Source organism: Aquarana catesbeiana, linkage group LG01 (assembly GCF_042186555.1).
Source record: "Aquarana catesbeiana isolate 2022-GZ linkage group LG01, ASM4218655v1, whole genome shotgun sequence".
NCBI classification, from domain to species: Eukaryota; Metazoa; Chordata; class Amphibia; order Anura; family Ranidae; genus Aquarana; species Aquarana catesbeiana.
In genome coordinates, this window is record NC_133324.1 from 218,921,828 (window position 1) to 218,936,203 (window position 14,376).

Sequence of the window (14,376 nt, forward strand, 5' to 3'; positions counted from 1 at the left end):
TCGTAGAGTGAATAAAAGTATACAGTGCATAGATTAATGGGTTCATTACCAAAAAATATAGGCTTTACATAGTCTGCAGTTTAAATTGATCTTGACATAGATCCCAGTGCATACACTGACTTTAGAGAAGGTCAGCATAACCCGCCTAACAAAGGGTTTTATAAATATTTGTATATTTTAGTATTGATTGAGTGAGGTAATACATAGCATAACTTTGGAGAACAGCGATTTGGCACATCAAAAATATAATAAATTCTGAATGTAGCAATATAACTATGGAAAATTAGAAAATTTGCATCAATGTCGCTCAAATTTAGACTGATATGTTTTATATATATATATATATATATATATATATATATATATATATATATATATATACAGTATATATATATATATATATATATATATACAATATATATATATACATACACAGTATATATATATATATATATATATATACTTAGTTTCTGTGTTTTATTATGAGATAGGTGTAGCACTCCTCCTGGGGCGATGCAGAATGACCCCCTGCTTAGTGTGGCTATTTTTCCATCTTAGGGTCTTTTTCTTGGTGTATGTTAGAGAGAAAAATAAGCCAGTCACTTCAGTGTTGTTATCTTTTATTGTTAAACTCAATTCTAGGAGAGAGGGTTTATCCTAAAAATGTAAAGGTACAGTAAAGGTACAAGGTAGGAAAGGTTTGGCACTTTAAAGGCAAAGCTACCTCCAGATATCCACTTCAGCAGTCAGCTAAAGTCCTTGGGCCACTGGCACATGCCACAAATTGAGGCAAAGTCCAAGAAAATAAATTTGTGATCAAAAACCCCCACACTATGTGTAAAGTGTATCTGGAATCACAAAAAAAAAAAAAAATGTTTGCTATGTGATAACAACCAACCCAACCTAAAGCCAACTGTAGATTGCTGGGCAAGGCCAACGTAGAGCTCAGCAAATGGTGCTGTTGCTTTTCAAGCACCATTGCTGTAAACCAATCTGGTGATTTTCACAGTGTGATCTCTTGGCGGTTAAACAAGCAGTGAAGAGCAGAGTTTACATGTGGTAAGGCAGTGTACATTGGTGCAGTTTATGATAAGTAAGGGATCAACATCTTCCGGTGAGTGAGCACCCCTCCAGCGGCATTTGGACCAGCACATGAGGTTGTTTTGATTACTGACAGTAAAGAAGGGTCACGCTGATTACACTTTATATTCATGTTTTAATTGCACTGTCAGAACCTTTTGTATAAAGGGACTTTATTAATATTTTTACATATGTGAGTTGGTTGGATCTGTTTTATGCATGTTTATTATTTATTCATTCATTGTGATACACTTTTCACTACTTGCATTTTGATGTTTGATGAGTCACCCGCAATAGTGACAGCGCTGCTCCTTTTACATATTTGGTTTGATCTTTTTATGTATGTTTATTATTTATTAATTGTGATTCACTTATCACTACTTGCACATTGGTGGTTGATGAGTCACCAGGAATTGTGACAGAGCTGCTCCTATTTGAATTTACTGTGTGGTTTGGCCAAGTAGAGAGATGCTCTAAACACACATTCTCCACAGGCAGAATCCCAGGAGGCATAAAACACTCTGAAAATATTTATATTTTTTTCAAACCATAGCTCTGAATAAAGACCTCAGGGATTGATTGAGTCAGATACATACTTACAACTGATTGTCTTTCTAACTCTGTTTATTAAAATTGCCTCGCCAGTTACAGACAGAAGCAATCAACCCACTGAGTAGTGAAGACCTGCAGAGCCTGGATACACTAGAAATAAACCACATTAAATATTATTAGGCCATAATTAGGCCTCCAGGCTAACTTCTTGCCTCAGTCCTCCAGACTGACACTCTCTCCACAGTCCTCCAGACTGACACTCACCAGCCCACTGGGCTGATTCTTCATCTTCCATCCAACTACCCCGGATGGCATGACCCATGTCTATTTATGAGGTGGCCTGTCCCTTCCAGACCCTTTTTGCTGGGGATTGGTTAAGGACCTCAAAAATATGCATGGCAGCCCCTCATTATTCCCACCCTCCAGCTCTGAAAGTTTCTACCAACTTCCAGACCAGGGGGAAGTGCCAGAGAGAGCTGCCAGATGAGTCATCCAGCCCCTGAGTCACTAAACCTTGACCCCAGCCTGGCTCTCAGCCAAGCCAATTTACCTACACTAACAACTAAAGCTATGTACACCTAGCACAATAGCTAGACGGTGCTACATATATTTAGGGACACAACAGCATAGGACAGGGTCTCTACATAAACAATATTTCTGTTATATTCAGGGATGTAAGAGATGAATTATGTATATACATTACTGGTCCATTTTTCTTTTTATGTTGCAGTCAACATAAAAGAGCTTAACTTCAACAACAACAAAAAGTCATATAGATCAAGGTCCATACAGAAGACTTTTTCTCAGCCTAAAGAACTCTCAGTTCTAATGCCAGAATTCTCCAAATGCTCTTGTACAGCAAACAGTCTGTTAGTTCATGATCCACAGCCTCTTTATGTGAGGCTTCCCAGTCCTTCTGTCTTGATTCGGGTATTAGTCCTTCTATATGGATCAGGTGGACTTGTGGACTGGGATGGCTAGGCTGCAGAACCCACCACATCTCTTCCGCAGTCCAAACTCCGTGCCCAACAGTGGAATTTTATGATCAGCTTCAGCCAGGTGCTCCCACTTTGCTATGCTATAAGTCTTTTCTGAGGTAAAAGGGCACTGCACACAAGCTCACACTCAGTGCATCTGTTTGAACCACAAATTCTCTTTCAAAGCAAGGAGAAACTAAGACCAGTTCTTTACGCAGTGGGGGGGGGGGGGGGGGGGGTTACTAAAACTGGTGCACACAGAATCTGGTGCAGCTGTGCATAGTAACCAATCAGCTAGGTTACTAGGTTTTATTGGCAAAGCTTAATTGAACAAACTGAAGTTAGAAATTTATTGGTTACTATGCACAGGTGCAACAGATTCCAGTTTTAGTAACCCCCCAGTGTATCTTTTAGTTGCTGAAATGCACTTTTTGCTTCAGGATTCCACTTAACCTTTGTGAACATTCTGTGTTCTGTCAAGTGGGTCACAATGGTGGTAAAGGTAGGGATGAACCTCTTATAATAGCTTGCCATACCCAGGAAGATTTGCCTTTTGATAGCTCCTATCTTTCTGGTTTGTGGTTTAGGAAGACCCTTGCCAATGACCTACCCTAAATACTGGGCTGCCTAAGGCACATTTTTTTTGGAAAGGCTCAACCTCACCACCTGTATAGCATCCAACACCATTTAAACTCTGGGTAGATGACTTTCCCAATCTGTACTAAAAATGACCACACTGTCTAAGCTGGCAGCTGCATACCTCTGGTGTGGCTGAAGGATCTCACCCATAGCCCTTTGAAAGGTTGCGGGGGCCCCTCGCAAGCCAAATGGCATGTGGATATGCTTCCTCAACCCCCCCGTGAGAATAGTGGTGTTTTTTTTTTTTGTGCTGTCAGTGAAGAGAATTTAGTTATGTCCAAGGTGGATAACCTAGGCTGGTCCTAGCCCCTCTTTAATTCATCCAGCAGGGGCATTGAATAGGAATCCAATTTTGACATCTCATTCGTCTTCCCTAAATCATTGCAGAATTGGATCGAAACAGGTTTAGAAACTAGCACTATAGGTCTGGACCGCTCACCCTTGGACCTCTCTCTAACTCAAGATCTATCATTTTCTGCACTTCCTCTGTTATAGTCTGTTTCAAATCTTTCAGTACTCGATAAGACTTTACCCCGACACAAGCCTTGAGTTCCATGATTATGTCCTTTTTAATCACAGAGGTGCATCACCTGTTGCTTTTGATGCTGGAACTTTTTTGCTGTGTCAACCACTTTAACTTCTTAGCTGACGAACTGGATGGTAGCAACAGGCTAGCTAGAGCTGCCAAACTTTATGGTTTTCCTCATAACTTATTTGAAGATCTCAAGCAGGCCTTTCCACTGAGGCAATAATTTACTTTCCACAGTTGGGGCAAATGCCCAGACCCTGTCTCACAGTTGAAAGGTTTTTACCCCTGCTAAACTATTGTAAATCTGGGTTTGAGCCTCTTTGCATATGCTCACGAACCACAGGCATGCCCGCTGTAATTTATTTCTCCATCTGGAAGAAATGTTCAACCATGCTCCTGTGTAGTGTTACTTCTTGTTCAAAGGTCTCTTTCACAGTATCCAGCAGGCCACAGGGTTATCTACCAGCAGCTGCTCAAAGGGAGAAAATATTGTGGTATTCTGCTGGATTTCATAGATAACAAACATGGGATGGGAAGAAGGGAAGAAGAGAATCGCAGTCCTTCTTATCTTTGTCAATTACTTTTTTAGTGTTTTGCTAAGTCGCTTCTCCAACCCGTCTGTTTGTAGGTGATATACAGAGGTTCCTAACTGTTTAATTTTCAGCACTGTACCAAATTCTTTCATCACGTTTGACATTAAGGGTGTCCCTTGATCAGTGAGAATCTCTCTTGCTATTCCTGTGTATGTGAACATATGTAAAAATTAATATAGTCGCGCTAGTGAAAATAAAGTGGAAACTGTAAACATTAAATACTGTTGACATAAATAACTCAATATTAGATACAAGGTAGTGCACCTTTACATCAAAAAGAACGTGCCAACGTAAATTAGAAAAAAATCCATAACCAAACAAGCATGGAAGTGAAATATTAAATGAAAAAAGTCCAAAGGATGAAAACGAATTTCAAAGTGATGAGTGATGCAAATATTCATAAGGTGCCAAGTGCGTTGATGAGACCTCCGCCTATGACAAACAATGTCGCTTACCAGAGAGCGATGGTCCCTTGTTACAGGGGACCACGCTAAGCAGATGGCTGTACCCCAGCCCGGGATCTCACAGGCAGGCACCAAATGTCTCAACGTCCAGGGGGATCCTCAGCATCGATCACAGCACAGTGATGTACTCCCAAGAAATAAAACACATAAAGTGCTCCACATAGCGTAAATCCTTATAGGTTTATTTAAATAATAAAAGTCAAATGCACACTTACAGTTGACAGGTGTAAAAACGGCAAAACATAACATGAAAGCCGGCCGGCTTCGGAATCAGCCCGTATCTTCCGGGATTCGAACGTACAGTGGTGACATCAGGACGTGGCTCCTCCTCCCATGGGGGAGGCCGGCTTTCATGTTATCTGTTTTGCCGTTTTTACACCTGTCAACTGTAAGTGTGCGTTTGACTTTTATTATTTATTATTATTTGGCACATTCTTTTTGATGTAAAGGTGCACTACCTTGTATCTAATATTGAGTTATTTATGTCAATAGTATTTAATGTTTACAGTTTCCACTTTATTTTCACTAGCGCAACTATATTAATTTTTACTATTCTGATTGGTGTCGTATAACACTTGCTGGTTGCTGCTAATTTTTATTTATTTGTTTTGTGTTAGCGCAGTATTTTTTACACATCTTATGTGAACATATGGAATAGTTCTTTGACTATGTTTTTTTCCAAGGTGTTTCTCAAAGGGATTGCTTCTGGATAGAGGGTCATGTAATCCAAAATAATGAGGATATACTGATGGCCTCTAGTGGCCTTCGCCAAGGGTCTGACCATGTTCATTGCAATCATTTAAAAAGGCACTTCAGTAATGAAGAAGTACCAAGGGACCATAATAATGAGCAAGATGGGCAGTTTTTGGACAAATGAGACAAGATTCACAGACCTTTTCAACCTCTTTATCCAGACCCAACCAGAAGAATTTCAGAAAAATTTGGCATTTCTTGGTCGAGTAAAGTGAACCCAAAACGATGCTGAGAAGCCAGCTTAAAATCACACTTCTATGAGGTTAGGGCACCACAAGTTGTTCTTATGTTTCCCAGTTTAATTTTCCATATGGTACAAGAGGTCATTAATTACCACTAACTGTGAGAACTGGCGTGCTGCCCCATGGATTTGAGTCATCCCATTTATTTTTTTAACTTACTCTAGCTTTCAGGAGGGATGAATCATTTAACTGGAGGGTACCAATATTTTCTCTTGACATCTCCAAAGGTGGAGTATCAAGGTTGGGCTGTTTCTCTTCCATTTCTTCCAGTAACACTTCTAGGGGCAATGTGCACTGCGTACCAGAGCCTTGGGAGATGCCTTTCCCTGTCAAGGGACATCACCTTTTTGACATTGCTCTCTTCTGACATTTTGATGGTATTTCCACCTGGGTCCCAGCACTTGGTTTCAGGAAGCAACCCCCACAATCTCCAAGACATAGGGAAGTCAATGTTCACATTATGTAGTAAGGAAGGGACCACAGCCATTTTATGAGTTACTTCTCCGAGTGATCAGGGCTGCAGGGTACTTGTATCTGTCATGGATACAGACAACTCCAATACTATAACCTCGGAAGTTTGTAGCGAGGCCTGCCTCAACTAAAGCTATGACACTGCCGGAGTCCAGTTGCCCAGCTAGGCTGGCTAGGGTAAACAGTACACACCAGTTGGACATAGAGGAAGAGGCATCTGATAAGGCTGCAGTCCCTAGGCTCCCCCTTGTTTGGACAGGAAGCAGCAAAGTGACCTAGCACACTACAGTGCCAACAGCTCATGCAGTGTCAGGACTGGTGTGTTGCCTCACAGGAGACAGTGGCTTCTGGGTAAACTGCAATGAGCCAGTTCTTGATAGCAAGGTAGTTTTCAACACCTGCAACCAGATCCCTGCTGTTTTAGGATTGGTGCAGCCAACCCACCACTGTAAATCCTTCAACAGGGCTCAGAGAAAACTGTCCATGATTGTGTGACCTGGGCCCCTGCCAAAAGCTCTGGCTGGAGTAATTTCTTCACAAGGTGGCCTAGGACATACAGCTGAGCACAGAGTGACTTTTCCAGACATAGGCATGGACCTGCTTCGCTGGTATCACCATTGTCAGACCTAGTCAACAGAACATCTTTGCCTTTAGACTTCCATAATTTGCAGCCACCAGAGAGAAAAGGTGCCAGGATATTATATAGTTATATATATATATTATATAATATTATATATAATATATAATATAATAATATAATAATATATAATAGATACCTGCCCACTCCTTCCTAGTTCTGTAAAAGAATGTAAAGGAAGATCTCTGTGTTGTCGTGTAGATTCAGCTTCTGGGCAAAGTGTCTAGTCTGCACATCTGCATTGTAACTAGGGCTTTGCCTGCCCTGGGGTTCCATTGCATTAGCTGGTGCACAAGAGCAGCAAACTTCTCCCACCGTGACTCCAGGGCCCGCTGTTTTCTCTCCAGGATGGTGGCTAGATGGTGAATGTCCCTCTTTCGAGCTTTCTAGTGTACCCCCAACTGGACTGCTACACATTTGTTAGTGTCCGCGCATCCATAACCTGGACAAGGGCCTTCACCTCATCCCCCATTTTAGAAGCAATAGCTGCAGTTTCTCCCTAACAGATGCATGTCCCATTAAATTCAAATGCCCTTTTCTAGGGATTTACTGCCTATATCTTCACAACAACCATGACAAAGAGAGCAGAATACTTTTTAGCACATGTACATAGTACAACAGACAGGACAAGAATATGAAATGTTGTTGACATGTTCTAAAGAGATTACACATTTTTCCACATTTCCATCATTTTTGAAAGGATGCAGTTAGCAGAAAACAGCTTAATGTCAGCAAAGTCCTTTTTACCTAACCACTTGCCACCGACCCACAGTACATTTACTGCAAGTGGACAGCAGCTGCAAACACTGCAACCTACTGGTACGTTGTAGCCCACACGAGCACCATATGTCTGGTGTGGCAGTAATCAGGGATACTGACTGGTGACAGCATAAAAAATGTATATGTAAAGCGCTGCATAAATCGACAGCACTTTATACAGTACATACCTGAAATAAAATGTACATTTTTTATTAATTTTTTTTAAACATTTTTTTCCTTTTTTTTACAATTTTTCTTACATACTCTCGTCAGAGTATTTCAGTGTCTTCACAGTGACACTGTACTACTCTGGGGGAAGGGGGGAGTGATCAGGGATTATTTTTATTTACACTGTTACTGCTTATAACAGTGATGATCACTGTTTAAGCAATAGTCTTAACAGTCATGACTGGCTTTCTTTCATTCATGACAGCTTGCTTACTATTGTGATCTGTGATTGACTACAGTTAATTATATGGTACAGGGTGCCAGGTACCATGTGATAGATGTGGGCCACTGAAATGTGGTGATACCGAACTACCTGATGAGAGTATATAAAGAAAAAAGTTTAAAAACTTGAATAAAAAATGATTACATTTTTTTTTTTCATACTGTCACCAGCCAGTATCCATGGTTACCGCCATGCCCATCATATATCCGATCAGCCCCTAACCTGTCCACCTTTAGGAGATCCCTGAAAACTCACTTATTCAGGGAAGCCTATCCCACACCCACCTAACAACCCAATCAAATCATTTCCCGCATCTATTACCTTTTGTACCACCACCCCTTCCCTTTAGAATGTAAGCTCTACGAGCAGGGCCCTCCTTTCCCTTCTGTATTGAACTGTACTGTAATTGTCCTGTCCCCCCTCTACATTGTAAAGTGCTGCGTAAACTGTTGGCGCTATATAAATCATGAATAATTATAATAATAATAATAATATGATATTACTGGTATGGTTCAGCAGGGGGGGGGGGGCGCTCACTCTTCCCCCCTCTTTTCCTGTGGCCTGTCAGGTTGTGTGCTCGGATAAGGGTCTGTATGGATTTTGGGGGGGGACCCCCACGCCATTTTTTAAATTTTGGTGCGTGGTTCCCCTTAATATCCATACCAGACCCGAAGGGCCTGGTAATGGACTGGGGGGGAACTCACGCCATTTATTACAATGATTTTTATCTATATTGCCGGAATCCAACAATACATTACAGACGCAAGCAATTTTAAATTATATTTTTTCCTTTAGAAATTTAATTTTGCTGTGGTACTGTTATGAACATGGGAAAGATGAGCTACTTTACAGGCAGAATAAGGAGACCCCCCAGGCACGATATTTAAAGGAATACTTCATTTTTATTGTTTCACTTTAAGCATTATTAAAATCACTGCTCCTGAAAAAACGGAAGTTTAGAAAAAAAATTTGCGGGGGGCGTGGCTACCGAGCTCCTGCATGGACGCTTAAGCAGAGAGCTCCGTACCTGCTATAGGAATTACAATGTGCCGAGGGACCTCCGAAAAGGCTCACACCACCACAGACTGCCTCCACAGAGCCGTTCATCTCACCAAGATGCCTCGGAAGTGCAAAAGTTCGCAGCCTCACAAACTCCCACATTTCTTCCCGCCAGCGGCTCATGGCCCGGTACAAGATGGCGCCGGTGGCCTCATACAGCGGCTCCAGCTCTGCAACACCGAACTCAGGCTCAAAGGGACACTCTACCTGCCACTCCCCGGATGCCTCTACACCGCTGTCTCTCAGTCCAGCTAAGTCTAAGCCCCGCATGGCATCAGACATCAGCGATGATAAGGTAAGCACATGGCAGGACTCCATGGATGACACTAGGGAGCTGGCTGAGGCAATCAACTCCTTCCCCACAGCCAATCAACCCATATCTGACACCATGTTGAAGGATATGCTTGTCTCTTTATGCAGCTCCCTCCATGTGGATATGCTAGAGTGCATGAGGGGTTTTAAAGCCGAAGTACAGGAACTGGGGGAGAGAGTTGATCATGTAGAGCAGAAAATGGGCAAATTTGCCTCTTCTTACAACTCATTAGTAGATGCCCACAATGACCAATCTGACGAGGTGTCATGGCTGAAAACTAAAGTGGCAGACCTCGAGGACAGGTATAGGAGAAACAATATAAAAATTCGAGGTGTCCCCGAATCTACACTTCCTGCGCAGTTACAACAATATGCCCAGGACCTCATGAAAGCTTTTCTGCCTGACCTGTCTGACTCAGATCTAGTAATAGACAGGATCCACCGCCTCCCTAAGCCGTCTCACCTCCCAGACAACATCCCAAGAGATGTTCTGATGTGTGTCAATTTTTTCAGGTTAAGGAGTGCTTTATGACAGCCTTACTCAAAAATAAACAACCACCCAAGAAATACTCTTCCGTTCAACTTTTTGCTGATCTCTCACAATTCACTATGCAGAGACGTAAATCCCTTTTACCCGTCACAAAAGCTTTGCTCAATCATGATATAGTCTATTGATGGGGGTACCCAGCTAAACTGACTGTCACGCGGGATGATCACACATCCATGATAAACAGCCTTGACGAGGGACTTGCACTACTCCGGGACTGGGACATTCTTCCTGAAGAAACCAAAGAAGGCCTACCTTCCACATCTAAAATAGAAACCCAGAACACCTGGCAAGTGGTCTCTCACAAAAAGAAAGACAAAAAACACAAAACCTGAATGCCTTGGCTTCCAAGCTACCTTATTCTACAAAAATTCCTATTAATCCATGAGACTTTTAATACTCAAATTTCCCCCTCCGAGACATGTGCAGTGGTACTGCCCTCAGATTCACGTTTGAATCTCCTTTTTTACCTGGTTGGTATAGACCTAATGACTCAACTTGTTCTTGTTGTTACTATTATTGTTTTTGTTTTTGTCTTTTTTCTTTTTCCCCTTTGTCCTATCTGAGATGGACCCTGACTCTACGATCAAAGTGCTGCAAGAGGTACATCTTCAAGGGCAATTTGTGAGACCTCATCCAGATCTGCAATGTCTTAACCTCCCTGAGGTATTGTTACTATCATCTTCACTTCTCACCCATGGTGCTTAACATAATTTAGTTTAATGTGCACAGACTAAACCACCCAGCAAAAAGGTCCACACTATGGAAAGAGGCCCAAAAGTTACACGCAGATAAATTGTGCATACAGAAGTCACACTTCTTAATCTCTAACCCGCCTTGTTTCCAACATAAAAATTACCCTCACATATTTTTTGCCTCAGCTTCACAAAAACAAAAAGGAGTGATCATCGCCATCAGAGACTCTGTTGCCTTTATACCTAAAGAAGTAATAACAGACCCTGCTGGTAGATACATAATCCTTGTTGGAGACTTTAATAACCGTACCTACATGATAGTCAACTTATACGTACCTAATACGCACCAGTTATGTTTTATAAAACAGACACTCAACAAGCTTGCAGGGGTGAAGAAAGGTGCTGCAATCATTTGCGGGGACTACAATATTACAAACGATTACAATGTGGACACTACCACTAAATCTAAACGCTCCCTGCCTACGCTGCAATCAACTCTCCACGCTGAGGATCTCTATGATGTCTGGAGGTGTCAGCACTCTAACAAGCGTGACTATACCTTCCACTCCTCCAGACACAACTCGTACTCTCATATAGATATGATTGTTGTAGACAGAACCTTGTTACAGGCGGTATCCTCCTCTACCATTCACGACATTTCGTGGTTAGACCACGCACCTGTCTCTATTACAGTGGTGGAGGAGAATGCCCCCGACCTGGCTTACATATGGAGAGCTAATTCTAGTTTGTTTCAAACACAAGTCCATGTGACCTCCTTGACCAATCATCTGAAAGAGTTTTTCGCTTTAAAAACTTAATCGATGTCTGACCCCACTACACTATGGTGCGCCCACAAGGCCTTTATTAGGGGCATTCTACTACAAACTAGCTCAAGACTTAAGACACACCTAGTTCTGACTTATCAAACAAGCTGATCAAGCTCCGATCTGACCTCAGACTTCTGCTCTTAGAACAAAATGATAAATATATTAGCTCACTGAAATTGGCTCACTATTCCACAGGTAACAAAGCCAGCAGGTTTTTGGCCCGTCGCCTGAAAGAGCAAAAAACCCGCACAAATATTCCTTACCTAATCCGCACAACAGACCACAGTAAAATATTCAGTCCCAAAGACATTGCAGATGCCTTTGCTGACTGTTACTCATTCCTATATAATATCACAAAGGACCCCAACACCCCCCAACCCACAGATGAAGCTATTCAATCCTTCCTGGCAGACATTAAACTTCCCTCATTAACACAAACACAATTAATGACTTGCACCCATCACAGAGGCCGAAATACAAAAAATAATCAAAATGCTCCCATGCGGCAAATCCCCAGGACCTGATGGTCTACCAAATGACTACTATAAAACCTTTTCTGCTATTTTAGCTCCCACGTTACAATTAGTCTTCTCCCAGGCTGTAACCTCTGCCTCATCTCCCTCTGAGATGCTTACAGCATATGTGGTCACCATTCCTAAGCCAGGCAAGACTCCTGACGCTCCCTCTAACTTTCGCCCCATTTCACTTTTCAACACAGATGTTAAACTTTATGATAAAATCCTGGCCCATAGACTTCTCCATATCTTACCTACCCTGATCAACCCAGACCGGCTTCACTTCAGGAAGACAAGCATCTGATGCCACGCGTAGAGTTATTGATATCATACACCACGCAAGGTCCTGTCAGGTGCCTTCTCTGCTCCTCTCTCTGGATGCGGAGAAGGCATTCGACAGGATACACTGAGGTTAAATGACACACACCCTTAGCAAATTTGGTTTTGAAGGACCCATCCTTTCCGCTATTCTAGCCCTATATTCTTCACCTTCTGCACAAGTCTACACATCAAACAGTCTATCCCGACATTTTCATTTTTCTAATGGGACAAGGCAGGGGTGCCCCCTGTCCCCCTCCATCTTCAACCTCCTTATCGAACCACTAGCGGAAAAAATCAGGTCACACGTAGACGTCAAGGGCTTCTCCTTTCAAGACGGTTCCCACAGTATAAATCTGTTTGCGAATTACATCATACTATTTATAACTTCACCATGCAAATCTCTCCTTCATGCCCACAACATACTGGACTGTTTTAGTAAAATCTCATACTACAAAGTAAACGTAAACGTAACGTAAAACGTAAAAGTCAATCATACTACCCATACTATCCATAAACCTTCCTCCTTCACTTCAATCTCGCTTGAAAGGGTCTTTTCCCTATTCATGGAGTAGAGACAGCATATCCTACCTTGGTATCCAACTTACAGCAGACCCATCCAAACTAGCTGACGCAAACTATTGACCATTAATAGACAAACTATCTAACTATCTAGCTAACCTGGTCAGGTCACCTTACCTCATTTAAAATGCTTTTACTACCTCAGATTTTGTATATATTCTGTACACTCTCTATTTCCCTTAGACCCACATACCTTAGATCACTGAACCTCCTCCTAAAGCATTATGTTTGAAGCTCTAAAAGACCCAGATGTTCTAAAGCATTGCTAACCAAACACATCTGCAGGCGGTATGGGCTTTACTGATCTGCGGGACTACTACTGCGCATCCTTACTTACCCAACTCAAAGTATGGTATACAAACATATCAGACGCTCCTTGGCGTAATATCGAACAAACGTTGAGCCCCACTAAGGACCTATTTTCTTTGTTGCTACTAGATAGGTGGAAACCTTTCCCCCTACCACATCTTCCCCTAACCATTCAAGCCTCACTAATGGCCAGGAGAGACCTCTGCGGCTCTACACATTCACCAGATGAAGCAACTTAAGTCTCTATCCCTATCGATATACTAACAAAGGCTATCCCCAACATCACAATTACAGACTGGCATAACAAAGGAATTACACATATCGCTGACTTATTTCACAACGACCACCTTAAGACCTTTCATTCCCTTCAAATGGAATATAACCTCCTGCCCAAAGACAAATATAAATACTACCAAATATCCCACTTTCTAAGATCCCTTAAAACCCACCATCTACTCTATACCTACACGACTCAGCATGGTAATTCTACACAAGACCATCCACATGCACTAGAGGTATACCCATTTTCTACAGCCTCTTCCAGCACAAACTTACCTTTATTAAATCCACCCCTTATCAAAAATGGGAGGAGGAATTAGGGAAAACTTTCACACAATCGCAGAGGCAAACTGCCCTTAACACGATATATAAGGCATCCAAATGTGTTAATCATTGGGAGCTTTCCCAAAAAATAACTCTGAGATGGTACCTTACACCATACAGAATGTCAAGGTTTTCCCAGACTAACTCCCCTTTGTGCTGGAGGGGTTGTGGAGCAGTGGGGAACATTTTTCACATTTTCTGGTCTTGTAAACATCTAACTAGTTTTTGGCACAGCATATTTCAATTAATTTCTACGATCATTGGTATTTTCACTTGTCCAGATCCTGGAATGACCTTGCTGAACCTGGGTATGGAATCAGTCCCCCCACATTTTCGCACAGTGGTCACACACATATTCCTAGCAGCCAGATCACTCATAACCAAAAATTGGAAATCCAATGTTGTACCGAATGTATCTGAAACATTTGAAATGATACAAAACCACTACATCTATGAGTCCTT

General features: G+C 41.9%; 1 protein-coding gene across 1 annotated transcript in view; it reads left to right on the top strand.

The window, feature by feature from the left end:
• ADAMTS19 (ADAM metallopeptidase with thrombospondin type 1 motif 19) overlaps positions 1-14,376 on the top strand; it is a 520,219-nt gene that overhangs the window by 197,857 nt on the left and 307,986 nt on the right. The gene's annotated exons all lie outside the window — the stretch shown is intronic.